Below are 14,879 nucleotides of genomic sequence, written 5' to 3'. Positions count from 1 at the left end.
AATGAGGAGGAGCAGCAGACTGGGAGAGGAACAGCAGCCCTGTGAACATTAGAAGGCCTAAATATCAGCAAGGCCACTACATTTGCAAGACATTAGGTAGTTTATGTACTATTTTATGCATGGAGCCTCCTAACAGTTATTTCTCATGGATCTGCAAAATATAAAAGACTTTAGGTTAAAGGAATAATAATGAATCATTTATGAGATATTATCTACGAAGATGGATTGGTTCCATCTGTTGCAGTAATAAAAATAATAATGCTCAGCAATTACATAAATGCTTTACAGGTTTTCAGTGTGCATCACAAACATTAATCTAAGATCTAGCCCATAGCACAGTTTTTAAGAGCTTGTAAAAGGCCTTCAGCTTATACATGCTGGGTTATTTATTTATTTTTAACAAGGAAATTTGTCGTAATAGAGTTTTTAAACTGGTTTAGAAAATTGAGTTGCAGCTCCTCAGTCTAAGGCACTCCACATAGATGGCCACAAAATTGGCTTCTTTTTCTTTTTTGTTGGTTGAAGTTGCTGCAAATGTCCAGGAGAAATACAGCTCCACAGGCAGGTGTTCATTATCATACAAATGATGGAAAAGTCTTCCAGGATGTCTTACTGGCATTATCTCCCAGTTATTTGTTAATCTCATTTTTTTGTGTCTTGTAAGCAGCTCACTGAGGGAAGGGCAAGGGTTTCTGAGGCAGAGCAGAGCCTGACAGTGCTTGTGCTCTTGCACACTTCTATTTCATATAGGATCTTGCTCCCTGAAAGAAATCATTCTTTTTGTTCACTGCAGGAAGAAATCAGATATATGAACAATTGGTTTCATGCTTTAGATGCAGTCTAATTTAACCAACAGAATGAGTATTTGGTTTAATTTTGTTCTGCTTGGATTTCCATTTGAATCCTAGGAAAAGAAGTGATGGTAACTTTAGACAAAGGAATTGTTTGATTGTTTGACGTGCTTTCTGGCAGACAGAGGTGTGGCAAAACAGGCAGGATTTAAATGCAATTTAAAATAGAATTATGCCAGCTGATATTTTGGCCATGTCCACAGGCTCTGTGAATATATAGATCAACCTGTTCTGTTAGCTTTGATTTAGGTTTATTTGTCAGGGTGTCTTGGAATGGTCTCCTCTGCAGTGGAACTTGTGACCTTGAAAGACAAGGTGCCATGGGAGCTCCTGCCTTGTAAATCTGTTTATCTGTGCACGTCACAGATAAGACCCAGGCTTTGCAATGCCCCTTGACTGAGCAAGTGACATTAATTCCATTAACTCTGGGAAAAAGGAGTGTTTGTATTGACAATTGGAATGGGAGGGGGGGGGTTTATGTATCTTCCCCCACCAATATTTGGCTTGGAAATATTTAACACTTCACCCAGAGAATAGAAAGGTTGTATTGGAACTGAACAAAAAAAAAATACATTTCCTTCAGCAATATTCTGTTAATTCATATCTGATGAGATTAATTAAAACAGATGGGGGAAAAAACCCTCCAGTGTTTCACAGGCAGAGAAAGGCTGGGTTCAGTTTGGTCAGATCTGAGTGCTGATGATCATTCCTGAACTAGAGAAGAGTTTGCTGTCAGTGCTACTGCCCCTGTAACCATCCCTGACCTGGGAAGCAATTCCCTACTCCCTGTCCCATTATCCCACTCTTGACATTAGTGGCTCTGGGCACTGCAGACCCCTCCTGATTTTGGGAGCTCCAGGTGCTGCTGGAGGGGCTCTGCTCCCAGCCTGGCCTCCCCTGGACACCCCGTGCTCCTCTCCTGGACATCTCCCTGGGTATCCAGCTCCTCTCCAGCCCTTCCCTCAGCATGTTCCACTCATGGAGCACCTTCACTCTGACCACCTTTGGAGCTGCTGGCTCACAGAATCCTGGGATGGGCCAGGCTGGAAGGGACCACAGTGGCACAGGATGGTGTCCAGACAGCACCTGGGACTCCACAGTCTCTCTGAGCTCTGTTCCAGCTCGGTTCCTGTCCAGGGCAGAAGTTCTGCCTCCTGTGCAGGGGAATTGCTGGGATCAGTCCCTGCCTGTTCCTGTGGTGCCATTGATGGGTCCCAGAGCAGAGCCTGGCCCTGCTCTGCCCCTCCTGCACCCAGGGACACTCAGGGACACGCAGAGACACCCAGAGACAGACAGGGACATACAGGGACATACAGGGACACCCAGGGCTGAGGCCCCTCTCCCTGGGGCTCCTCTCCAGGCTGAGCAGCCCCAGCTCCCTCAGCCTCTCCTGGGCACGGAGCTGCTCCAGGCCCTTGCTCAGCTCCAGGAGCTGCTGGCCCTGCTGTGCTGAGGAGCCAGAGCTGGACACAGCACCCAGAGGTGTCCCCAGGGCTGGGCACAGGGACAGGGTCCCTTGGTCCTCTGCTGGATGGCAATGCCTATTCCCAGCTGTCACATTATGGCTAAAAGTCATTATTTCTTATAAAACACTTTTCATTATGTGCCTCCTCCAAAACATGAAGTGCACCATGAAATCCCTTAATGCAGGTCCACCTCAGCCCTTTGGGAGCAGCCTCCAAGAAACTGCTATGGAAACCTGTCCAGAAATGGCCCTGGGTGCAGGATGGAGCTGCCATGGTGTGAACACTGGGATGTGTTTGCAGTACCACTCTGATAAGAGTTAAATTTCAGAGGTGCTGCTCTGAGCTGGCTTTGTTTCAGACATCAGAACAAACCCTTTCAAACTGCTGGTGCACAAGGACTTTGACAAACCCGTCCCTGCTCTGCTCTGCTTGGATCTCCTGGCCCCAGGAGCCTGCTCTGTTTTGCTGCCAGGGCTCACCAGGCCATGGCAGGACTGGCAGGAGGGAGATGTGCTTCTATCAGGACTTGGATCATGGATCAAACCCAGCCACATCAGCAATTTAAACCAAGAGGCTGCTCTGTGAGCAGCTGAGACATCACATACCTCCTGTTTTAAACCTCTCCTGGAGGTGTTTCACCTCCCAGAGGGTGGCAGGATGGATGATTAGAACTCATAATAATAAAGTTCTGCTGTAAGATGCTCCCCTTGTTTAAAATAACCATCTTCTTGCAAAACCCACAGTTGGGCTAGGAAATAATTAGGGTGATATTTATTTCTTTCTGTTCTTTCTCTCCTTAAAGAATGGTAATTATAGTTGAGGATATTGCCCCACAGTTACAAATAACTTGCTGAATTTTCCTGCGAAAATGGATTTTGGTTGTGGCTACTCAGATGGGAACTCAGCACGTAACAGGGTTTGAGAACACTGGGAAAAAAATGAGCTGCTAAATACCAGTGCTGTTTGTGAGGAATATATAAATAAGTGGCTGTCACACAGCAGGATGATGCGCAGAGCAACAAGGAGCAATATATTGCCTTATCTCGTAGTAATGGCTCGATAATTGTGATAACATCAGAAATCACTATCATTCCTTGCTGAGAAATTACTTGTTACCATCCTCTTGTTTAAATACGGCTGGGAGAGTTCTGAAATTATTTTCAGCACTCTTTGGAGCCTTCCCCTCATTTAACCTTCCTGATTCTGCTTATAAAAATAAAAAGCTTAAGTTCTTGGTGATACCTTCCCTGTGCTGAGCTGCCTTTTGTACTCCTCCCCAGCTGGGTGTAATATCGAGTGGGTTTTATTTTATTTTATCTTTTTAGTGTCTTAGGAAGATCCAGTATCTTGTCTTGGAAAAAATTGCAGGGGAAAAAAAATGGTATTAATGGCTAATAAGAAATAATCTGTGGTTAACACAGCTCATCCTTTCTTTCATGGTCTGTCATGATCTTGTTGCTTTTGAATTTGGATTATCAGACTGCAGGGTTTGAGGTGATGGAGAAGAATGGTTTGTGAACTTCCTTGTGTTTGAGTAAAGAAGAATTATCTGGTTTAGTGGAATTCCCTGTGAAAATGAATCCCACCTAGGAGGTACCTGAGGGTCCTCTGATCCTAAGAGACCAAAAATATTGAGTGTTCATTCAGCAACAACAAAAATATTTCTCCAGCTCGAGAACTTTGGAGCAGTGCTCTTCATTGTTAATGTTTCACAGTATGTGCAGAAGGTAAAAAAGTCTGGTTTTGGGAAAATGAAGCTGAAAACAAATTCCAAAGTATTTGTGTTGCTCCCTCCGGTGTGCTTAGGAGATACCTCAGCGATTTAAGTTCTAAATGAGGGAAAGGTTTTTTCCCCCAGAGGGTGCTGGGGCACTGGACAGGCTCTTCAGGGAATGGTCACATTCCCAAGGTTGCCAGAGCCCCAGGAGAGTTAAGACAACGCTCTCAGGGACAGGGTGGGATTGTTGGGGTGTGCTGGGCAGGGCAGGACGGGATGATCCTGGTGGATCCAACGCTCTCAGGGACAGGGTGGGATTGTTGGGGTGTGCTGGGCAGGGTCAGGAGCAGGACGGGATGATCCTGGTGGATCCAACGCTCTCAGGGACAGGGTGGGATTGTTGGGGTGTCCTGGGCAGGGTCAGGAGCAGGACTGGAGGATCCTGCTGGATCCAATGCTCTCAGGTACAAGGTGGGATTGTTGGGGTGTCCTGGGCAGGGTCAGGAGCAGGACTGGAGGATCCTGCTGGATCCAATGCTCTCAGGGACAGGGTGGGATTGTTGGGGTGTGCTGGGCAGGGCCAGGAGCAGGACGGGATGATCTTGGTGGGTCCAATGCTCTCAGGGACAGGGTGGGATTGTTGGGGTGTGCTGGGCAGGGTCAGGAGCAGGACTGGAGGATCCTGGTGGGTCCAGCGCTCTCAGGGACAGGGTGGGATTGTTGGGGTGTGCTGGGCAGGGCAGGACTGGAGGATCCTGGTGGATCCAATGCTCTCAGGTACAGGGTGGGATTGTTGGGATGTCCTGGGCAGGGCAGGACTGGATGATCCTGGTGGATCCCTGCCAGCTCAGCATATTCCATGATTCCACATCAGTCCCAAACCACTAGCACTTCCTAAGTTAGTGACAACCAGCATCCTGCACTGATAGACTGGCACAAGTGAGGGGCTTTGAAGGAACCTGTTTATTAAAAGGGAATTTTGTCCGTTGGGAGTTTTTAGGATTATTTGGTTTGGGGTTTTCCTTTATTCTTGGGCATCTCTGCTTTTCCTGTGTACTTTTTATACTTCCAAACGAATCCATGAATATAAAAGGTGGAGGGAGGGAAGGGGCAGATTGATTTCTAGAGGGCATTGATGATTTAACAGGTCTGGGTGGGTTTTGGTGGTGCCAATTCCACAAGAGCCATGGGACTTTACCCTGACAGAACTCCCTGGTGGCGCCGATAGATGGAAATTATCCTGGCAATTTGGCAGCCTGCCCTTCTTTTAGTGCCTCCTGCTAATTCCTGCATGGGATTGCATGATGGCTGTTGGGAAAAGGAGCAGCTCCATGAATGGTGCCCTTTATTCCCAGCGTAGCTGTGGGGTTTTATTTGGTTCCCTTCATGATAAGGCTCCCCCTGATACTCACATGACAGCCCCTGTGAGCTGGAGCTGGGTGGGGAGAGGCCAAAGGAGCCTTTCTTGTGTGATTTTGGGCTGATTTGGATGTGTTTCCCTGCAGGGGAAATCCCACATTCCTGCAGGTCCCTGATAGGTCATCTCACCCCCTTCCCCATCAGAGAGAGGCAGCAGCAAGGAGAGAGAGGTGATAGCTCTCCCTGCTGCTGCTGGGTGCTGAAATAAAATGCTCCCCTGCACACTGGAGTGGAAAATGTGGAATTGTAGAGCTGCTCAAGGCAGTCAGCAGGATGGAGGGAACTTTCTGAGAGAATTAAATGAACGAGTCGAGAGTAAAACCCCCATTCAGAGGTGTGGGTGTGGGGAAGGAGGGATGGAGAGGGAAAAAACAGCTGAAAGGAGGAGAAATATTCCCAGCTAAATGGCTCACCGTGTTTTCCAGGAACAAAAGTAGAAACCCACGCTGGGTATATGATTTAATTTACAGAAATATGAAGTTTTTCTATAATTAGGGGCTTTACTGTGACATTAGCAGTGTAAAATGCAATGTTTAAGAGGCTTTGTCACCTGCATGGTGTGTGCCCCCCTCCTGCAGAGCACCAGCTCATTCTGCTGTTGCACCCTGCTAATTTCTTCATTTCTACTGAGTTTGGTATTTAAATATCTGCCAACTCTCTGAGCTCCAACAAGCATTGGCATGAGTAATGAGTCAAATGTTAGAGCAGCATTATTCTTTGACAGTTCTAAAAGGATTATATAACTCGAATTTTAAATAATATTTTTGAAATGTGTAATTTAAAAGGTCCTCGTGTTCTGTAAATGGTTTAATTTTTCATCCCGTTTAATTGACATTGCAAAGGAATCATTAAGTCAATGATGATTAAAGCAGCACTTTTATGGATCAAACCCTCTTTTGGGAGAAATTCAGTCACCATGAAAGAGATATAGACATGTATTGTGAGGATGCTGCAAGAGAAGCAGGAGCTGAACAGGCTTTTCGATAAATCTCATCTAATCTGGAACCTCCTTCCAGTCAACCCAAGGCCAAGGCACCTCAAGGGTCAGCACTGGATAATGTGGAAAAATCCCTTTGTGGTTTTACAGGATGCTTTCAGCCCAATCTGAGCCAGATTCTAAAGAAGTGAGGATGTAATCAAGTTATTAATTGTATCCTCATAGTGATATTCAGCTGCTTCCTTTTCTGTGTAGTAAACTTCTGCTCCTGCCAAAATTAATCAGGAATTTTGCTTGGGTTTGTGTTGGATTTCAAAAGTGCATCCGTGGCATTGTTTCTGTTTTTATTTTGACTAAAAATTATAATATTTAAATCTATGGTATGTCTTGAAATGGGAAATAGCACCTGGAAATGTTTTGTATTTTAATTCTTTCCAGTCCTTTTAAATAATAGCTGTGTTTGAGTGATTTTTGTTCCTTTTGAAGCTGGAAAAACATTATCCCAATATCCCATCCTGTGGGAAAGGGGAATGGTGTCGTTATAGACTCAAGTGGACGAGTTTCACCTCAAATCTTGTTCTACATTCAAATGTGGGTGTCAGATACTTGAGTTTTAAATTATTTGCTGGGGAGGTTCTGTGTAAGATGTGACCGTCACTGAAAATAAAATATGTAGAAAATTCCAAGTTCTGGGAAACATCAGTGTAAAAGATCCTGAAAATGAGAAATAAATAAAATCAGGAATTTAGGAATACAGAAAAACAAGTATTAAAATATATCAGGTCAGGAAATTGTGTTGCTTTAAGGGGGTTTGTGATAACATGGAATTGGGGCAGGGTGGGATCCCAATAAAAATGAAACCTGCAAAGTCAGGAATGTCTCAGAGAAGATAAATAATTGGAAATAGGAGCAGATTCTCTAAGAACAGAGTATGTCTCAGCTTGAAACTTCACATTTGTATGATGTAGAGATAATAACCAAATTTTAAGTTTTATTCCATTAAGTTCCCTTAAGTGACATCTCTGCTAAAAAGCACGTTCAGCCTATACTTAAAAATTCCCTAAACCAAAGGTGAAACATTATCAGAGAGAGGAAAAAGCCATTTTAGAACAGGTTTATGAAATAGAGATTTAACAACTAAATAGACTCTAAGTTCTCAAATCTCTCAGTGGAACAATTTAGTAAAAGCCTGGAAAACTTATACCTCGTGATGAAAAGAGAGAAAAAAGGTTTGGCACTAAATATCATGGTCATTGATGATAAAGAAATTTTCCAGCCCTAGCAAAGTTTCTGGAGAATCTGGTTTATTCAGCTGGTGTCAGTAACAATAATAACAAAGCAAAATCACTGGCCCCAAATCCACAATATCCCCACAAAAACGGAGAAAGCTGGGTGAAATGTCAGCACCTATGAGGGAAAAAGGCTGATTGCAACTAAAGCAAATTAGTCCTTCCCTAAAGATAAGGAAAGCAGATTCTGCACATCTCTCCCACCCCTGCTGGCCCCATGTCCCACTTAACCACGTTCCCTAACCCAGATTTCTCCTGAGCTACAGTCACTATTGCCCACTTTTCAGAACAGCCTTTACATTTTCATTTCTCCCTCTCCACCCCTAATTCCTTGGCTGCTCCCAGGGGAGGCTGGCGGTGACATCCAGCTGAGCTCCAGCCTGGGGACCAATCCCATGGCAATTCCTGTGGGATTTTCATTTTTCAGGTGGAGCAGTGGGTATTCAACTGTTCTTTGGGAAATCTGGGGGCATCACATCCACCTGAGCTCCTGCTTGGGGACCAATCCCATGGCAATTCCTGTGGGATTTTCCTTTTTAAGGCGGAGCAATGTGCACTTCAACAGCCCTTGGTGAAATTTGGGGAGTCACATCCATCTGATCTCCAGCCTGCACCAATCCCATGGCAATTCCTGTGGGATTTTCCTTTTTAAGGCGGAGCAATGTGCACTTCAACAGCCCTTGGTGAAATTTGGGGAGTCACATCCATCTGATCTCCAGCCTGCACCAATCCCATGGCAATTTCTGTGGGATTTTCCTTTTTAAGGTGGAGCAGTGTGCACTTCAACAGCCCTTGGTGAAATTTGGGGACATCACATCCAGCTGAGCTCCAGCCTGGACCATTCCCATGGCAATTCCTGTGGGATTTTCATTTTCCAGGTGGAGCAGTGGGCGCTTCAACAGCCCTTGGTGAAGTCTGGAGGTCAAACCCAGCTGGGCTCCAGCTTGGGGACCATTCCCATGGCAATTCCTGTGGGATTTTCCCCATCCAGGTGGAGCAGTGGGCACTTCAGCAACCTTTACAGCTGCAGCAGGATCCTTCCTCACCTCCCTTATCTCCACTCGTCCAGCTGAGCAGAATCTGAGGGAGCCCAGCAGGAATTCCTGCAGCAGGAGGGAATTGGGATGCGCAGGGGAGCCTTGAGCTTGGTCCCTGTGAGATGAGGAGCCCCATCCATCAGTGGTCCAGTTCTGCTGATCCCCCTGACTTTAGTGCTCACTTCCCTGTCAGATGCATTTGTTTTACGACCCAGGACCTCAGCCAGTCTCAGTCAAAGCTCCCAGAGGCTCTCTGCAGGATCTGATGCTCTGCTGGGGCCGTGCCAAAGCGTCTGCGCGGCGTCTTCCTGTCCTGCTCCTATATGGAGCAGCTTGGCACTCGTGGGAGGGAGGCCAAATGGACTTCAATAGTGCATCAGTCCACAAAACCTTAATTGTAACTTCAGTTATCTCTTTGGATAGCCTGGATAAAGTGAGAGGACTTTTTTAAGCCTCTTTCCAGGTTGGTACGAATGAGGTGGGGAGACAGAACATTTTGAGGGCAGGTGAAGGGGAGGATGTTTCCTAAATATCTGAGGGCAAGATGTGACCAAGGAGGATTGAAAAAGGCCTTTAATAAGATGGGCTGTTTGTACAATTTTCCTCATCATTTGAAAAATCCCTAATTTTCTCTGCTGAAGTTTTCCTCAGTGCGGTTTATTATCTCTCTAAAGAAGAGAAAAAACCCCTCTTCTTTACAAGAATTTGGGATACAAGTACCTCCATTTACTCTCCTGTTCATCCCTATCTTTTCATGGGAGGCTGATAAACCTAGCTTTAGAAATTGGATCTATTTTAATTGTTTTGAGCAGGTATAAGGAGCATATAGATCCAGAATATTTTAGTGGATGTTTTTCATCCAGGGCAGTTATGCCCATGTTGGGCATCTTCCCACCATGGCTCTTGTCTGTCCATGGTATTTGTTTTGCTCTCTAACAAGTCCTTGGATACAATTTTTCATGTATTTACCTGCAGAAATCATTGTCAGTATTTTAGGGAGACAGAAATATTCCATTGTTGGGAAGAGCATTTCAGGTCAGCATTAGGATTCAGCCACTGCTTCCTGAGTCTTGAGTTTCCTCATGAAACCATGGCTCCTCACTGCATTTTTGGGTATAAAACCAACCAAAAAAAGTGTAAAAAGCTCTACTGGCAAAATCTGAACAATTCTTTGGAGTCTGCAAACTCCCTTGTCCATCTCAGAGCTTTGGCTGCCGCTCTTGTGGAGCCCCAAGATCCAAAACCTTGCGTTGTGTGCTGCCATTTTAACGAGCTGCAGACATAAATGAATTCAGGAGTCTCCATCCAGGACAGGATCCATGTGCTGCCTTCTGCCTCGTGCTGTAGCCGTTCCACAATAAAACTTCTGGAGGAAACAGCTGATAGCAATCTTATCTTAATGGCTCTAAAAACGTGGCTACAAGGCCTTGCACGAGGGAAGTGGGATCTGGGAAAACTCAACCTTGACTGTTGTTGCAATAATTTAGCAACTTTTATGTTCAATCTTTATTTCCCATTTGCCTTTTGTGTTGTACTTTGCCATTAGTAATTTATAATAAATTGCTGTCTTGGAAGTGTTATTAAAGATAAAAATCCCCATCCTTTTACTTTCCTTTAAGGTTTGGAAAGGTCCAAAATATTGTCATGTATTCGGGGGTATGAGATGCTACTGAAAAATCCAATTTCCTTTCCCCCTTCCCCCCTTTTTTTTTTTGTTTTGATATTTTATTTAACAGCTCAAGTTTGCTTCTATTTCAGAAAAGCTTTATTTTAGCTCTTAGTTGAGAATTCTATCTAAACACTTTCGCTTTAGGATGTATTTTTTTTTGCTAAAATATTTCCTGGAAGAGAAATTTGGAATACAAGCACATATGGCCTGCTTAGGATCTGATTTCAGCGTTGCTCACAGTAAGGAGAGAGGCAGAGCAGGATGAGAGAAATTTGGTGGCCACTGAGTTCCTGTCTGGCTGGAACTGGGGACGTTTTAGCCCTTATCAAAGTTGGGAGAGCAGCTCCAGCCCAGCCACGGGAGGGATTGGATCGATACCTGGCAAAGAGCCTGAAGGTCAGATAAAGTACTTAGGCAGGCAGGATGCCAGGCTAAAGAGATGTCAAGAAAATCAATTAGATCCTAAAGAAAGAGCAGCAAGCTAACTAAAAATCCAATCTTGAAAGGCTCTTGATATTTCGAAGCCAGCTTATTACTGTTCCTATATCTTTATCTGGCTAATAAAATTACCTTTGTTAAGCAATTAAAACCAGACTCAGGTCACTCCAGGCGAGCTCAGAACAGCCTGGGAACACCTGTGTGGGACCAGATTAGGCACAGCTACGAGGGGGAGATGAAATGGAGCAGCTCTGGGGGCAGAGAGGGACACCAGGGTGATTGAGCTGCCCTCCTCCTCCTCCCCTATCGATCCCTTTACCTTTGTGCTCGTCTTGGAGACTTTCTCCCCCGAGTGGAAATGGAGAAACAGAGACTTGGAGTTTGTCTGCTGGTGCCAGGTGGTTTGCTTAATAAATTATAGCTGTCTGAAGGGAGAGGAGAGAAGAGAAGAGAGAGAGAAGAGAAGAGAAGAGAAGAGAAGAGAAGAGAAGAGAAGAGGAGAAGAGAAGAGAAGAGAAGAGAAGAGAAGAGAAGAGAAGAGAAGAGAAGAGAAGAGAAGAGAAGAGAAGAGAAGAGAAGAGAAGAGAAGAGAAGAGAAGAGAAGAGAAGAGAAGAGAAGATTCAGAGGGATGGATTGGCCTCTCCTCTCCTCTCCTCTCCTCTCCTCTCCTCTCCTCTCCTCTCCTCTCCTCTCCTCTCCTCTCCTCTCCTCTCCTCTCCTCTCCTCTCCTCTCCTCTCCTCTCCTCTCCTCTCCTCTCCTCTCCTCTCCTCTCCTCTCCTCTCCTCTCCTCTCCTCTCCTCTCCTCTCCCACAGTGATGGGGAGATTTAACAGGATTAGCATCTGGAAAAATTGACTTTATCAGCTTTTTCACCTCCTTTGTGCAGGACTGAGCATGGCTGTTGAAGGTTCTTTTTGCTCCTATCGATGTGTCCATGGAATCAGAGCCATGGGATGGTTTGGGTTGGAGGGGGCCTTAAATTTCATCCATTTCCAACCCCAAAGTTCCAACGTGCCAGGTCATGTTTGGTGGCATGTTGGTAATGGTAAATTAATGGTAAAAATGGTAATTTTTTTGCTCCAAAAAGGATGGGTATTTCCACACTGCTTTCATTATTTGCATTTTGACTGATAATTTGGGGAGTTGTTAACCAGATGCTGGGAACATCCTGAGGCTGGCCTGTCCATGCATATGGGAGATATGTGTGCATGGACATACCTCACCCTCACGTCACCAGGACAAACTCCCAGAACAGAAATAATAATAATAATAATAATAAAAAGAAATCCTTTCTTCATTCTGACCTTACATGGAGACACAGAATTCAATACATATTAATGAAATCAACAAAACCTGTCTGTACATAATTAATAAGGTTATTTATTTTATTCAGGGCCTCGCTGGATGACTGAGGAATCAGAATAAGGAAGGGCACAAATAATGACAATAGAAATCTGATGTGTCACTGAGGAAAGGGCTCAGGGTCTTCATTTCTTGCTTGTTTTTCTGCTCAGATGAATTTTGTGATAACCTCGACCGAGTTTCAGCACACGCACCAGGTTTTAATTAATTGGAGCCTTTTTGTTGCCAATGATCTCACTAACAAAATATTATAGGAAATAAGTGACTTGTCACACTTCCTGTCCAAGCCCTTGGTCTCCTTGCCAAGACAGATCTGTAACATTCTTGTCAGTATTCATTAGCATTATTTTCTTATTCAAATCCAGATTTTATTGGCTGACCTATAAATGGATCCAGTACCAAAGGATAGGAAGGAAATCTTTCAGAATTTGAGAATGTTGCATTTGGAAATCTTAAAACCAATAAACAAAATCAAACCATTTCCACAACTGCCTGCACTGCCAGTTGTCACCTGCACCGGACAGCCCTTCTCAAATGTCCAAATTTAATATTTATGAATAAAAACATGATTGAATCTCCCTCCTCTCTGCCTTTCCCAAATATCTGTGCATTTCCCACAGGAGCAGCTTTATTTGAATGAGCTGTATTTTTAGGAAGCTGGTGAGGAACTCCACGTATTTCCCATACATAAATACATATATCTGTGTGTGTGTGTGTGTGTGTGTGTGTGAGCTAAAGAGCGCTGCAAGTAGCAGACAAAATAGTTCTTTTGAAGAGTGATGGCAGTGATGTATGCACAGTAAATTAGGAGGATTTGTGTGAAATCCTTTGTACTATTCTGGTGATCAAATGTAAATCTTTCTAGGGAGTGAAAGTCACCTCTTATGGATATTAACCCAGAGCCAAGCCTTTCATGGGAAACAGGGAGAAGGCAATTAAATTAAGGGTAATAATTTAATTATTAAATTTTTGAACGTTAGTGGGTACTCTCGTCTTATTCAGACTTTATAAACTTGTGGGTTTTATAAATTTCACGTGGCTCTGAGGGCTTAGGACATAATTTAGTCCTGACAATTTCAATCTCTGCTTCATCCCCATTCCTGGGGAATTCCTGCTGGGCCAGGACCACTGGGAAATGTTTCCTTTTTTTTTTTTTTTTTTTTCAGTGTAATCACTTTCCATAAAGGATTTTTTTTCCCTTTCTGCAAAGAAAACAGGTGCTTTAGGGTTATAAAAATATAACAATGTGGGAAAGTCAGTTCTGGCAGTGACAATCTGATTTCATCACCTCCAAGAGGATGCACAGATAACTCTTGGGCTCTTGTCAGCTGCTCCACCTGAAGTGCAAGAACCCTCTCCAAGGCAGCCCAGGATTACCAGCAGGAAGGAAACCAGGAGATGACTGCCTGCCTTTGTGCTTTTCCAACTCCTACAGGCATATTGTGCCATTGAGTGATTGAAAGTTAATTCAGTTTTCTCTTGCAATTCTCCGAATTGTTTGGGTGCTTTGGCACAAGAATTCACCAATTAAGAAACAAGCAAAAAGACTTTTAAATAAAACTCACCACATTTGTTCAAGTCATTGAAAAGCAGGAAATTACTGTTGCTCTCCAAAAAGCAGCTGTGTGTATGCAGTGACATTTTATTTAATGATTGAAATTATAGTATAAATATACATTGTATTACTGGTTATTCTCATTTTACAATGCAGCAAAAGGGCTCGAGCAGAGATGTCAGTTCAGCCAGCCAGGCTTTCTCCAGGAGCAGCAGAAGCCCAGACCTTGATGACATTAAAAAACACCAATTGGCTTTTAAATTCTGATGTTGGAAGAGTTCCATATTTACTTTTTGAATCTTCCCATTCTGGGAGCTGGGCTGCTGCTCCCTTGGTGTCACTTTCTGTTGGTGTTTAGTACCAAGGTGAAAAATAATGTTTTAGGAGTTGCAGAATAAAAGCATCGGGATGGTTTGAATTGGAAGGGACCTTAAAGCTCATCCAGTGCCACCCCTGCCATGGCAGGGACACCTCCCACTGTCCCAGGCTGCTCCAGCCTGGCCTTGGACACTTCCAGGGATCCAGGGGCAGCCACAGCTGCTCTGGGCACCCTGTGCCGGGCCCTGCCCACCCTCACAGTGATAAATTTCTTCCTAATTTCTCATCTAAATATCTTCACTTTTAAATTAAAGTTGTTCCCTCTCGTATCACTATCTGCCCTTGTTTAAAAAAAAAAAAGTTCCTCTTTTTTATAAACCTTCTTGAAGAACAGGAATGGTAATGTTAAACTTGCAAGAAAAAATAACCCCAGGGTTCTGTGGAAGCTTTGCTCACATCCCTGCTGGTGAGGAGAGGTTCTGTGGCTCCTCCAAAAACCCCTTTAGCTCATGGAGCTGCTGCAAACTCCACCACAGGTAAAATCCCACCTGAGCCTTGGTTTATTCAATGATGGCAAGTGCCTGAGGTGGTGCAAGGATTGATTCCCTTGGAAACAAAATGTGGCTGGACCATTTGCAGAGTTTCGTGCGTAGGAAGGGATCTGGGGTTGAGTGGGGAAAGCTCTCAGAGTCTCAGCTCTCAGAAGAAGCAGCAATTCAGCTGGAGACCTCCATCCCTGCAGAGTGCCGGGAGAGAGCTCCTGAATAGGCTGGGAATAGAAAAAATGGATGGGGAACGTGGTTTGAGAGATGAGTAATGA

Source organism: Molothrus aeneus, chromosome 7 (assembly GCF_037042795.1).
Source record: "Molothrus aeneus isolate 106 chromosome 7, BPBGC_Maene_1.0, whole genome shotgun sequence".
NCBI classification, from domain to species: Eukaryota; Metazoa; Chordata; class Aves; order Passeriformes; family Icteridae; genus Molothrus; species Molothrus aeneus.
The sequence above is the reverse complement of the archived record's forward strand: the minus strand, read 5'-3'. Positions refer to the sequence as shown.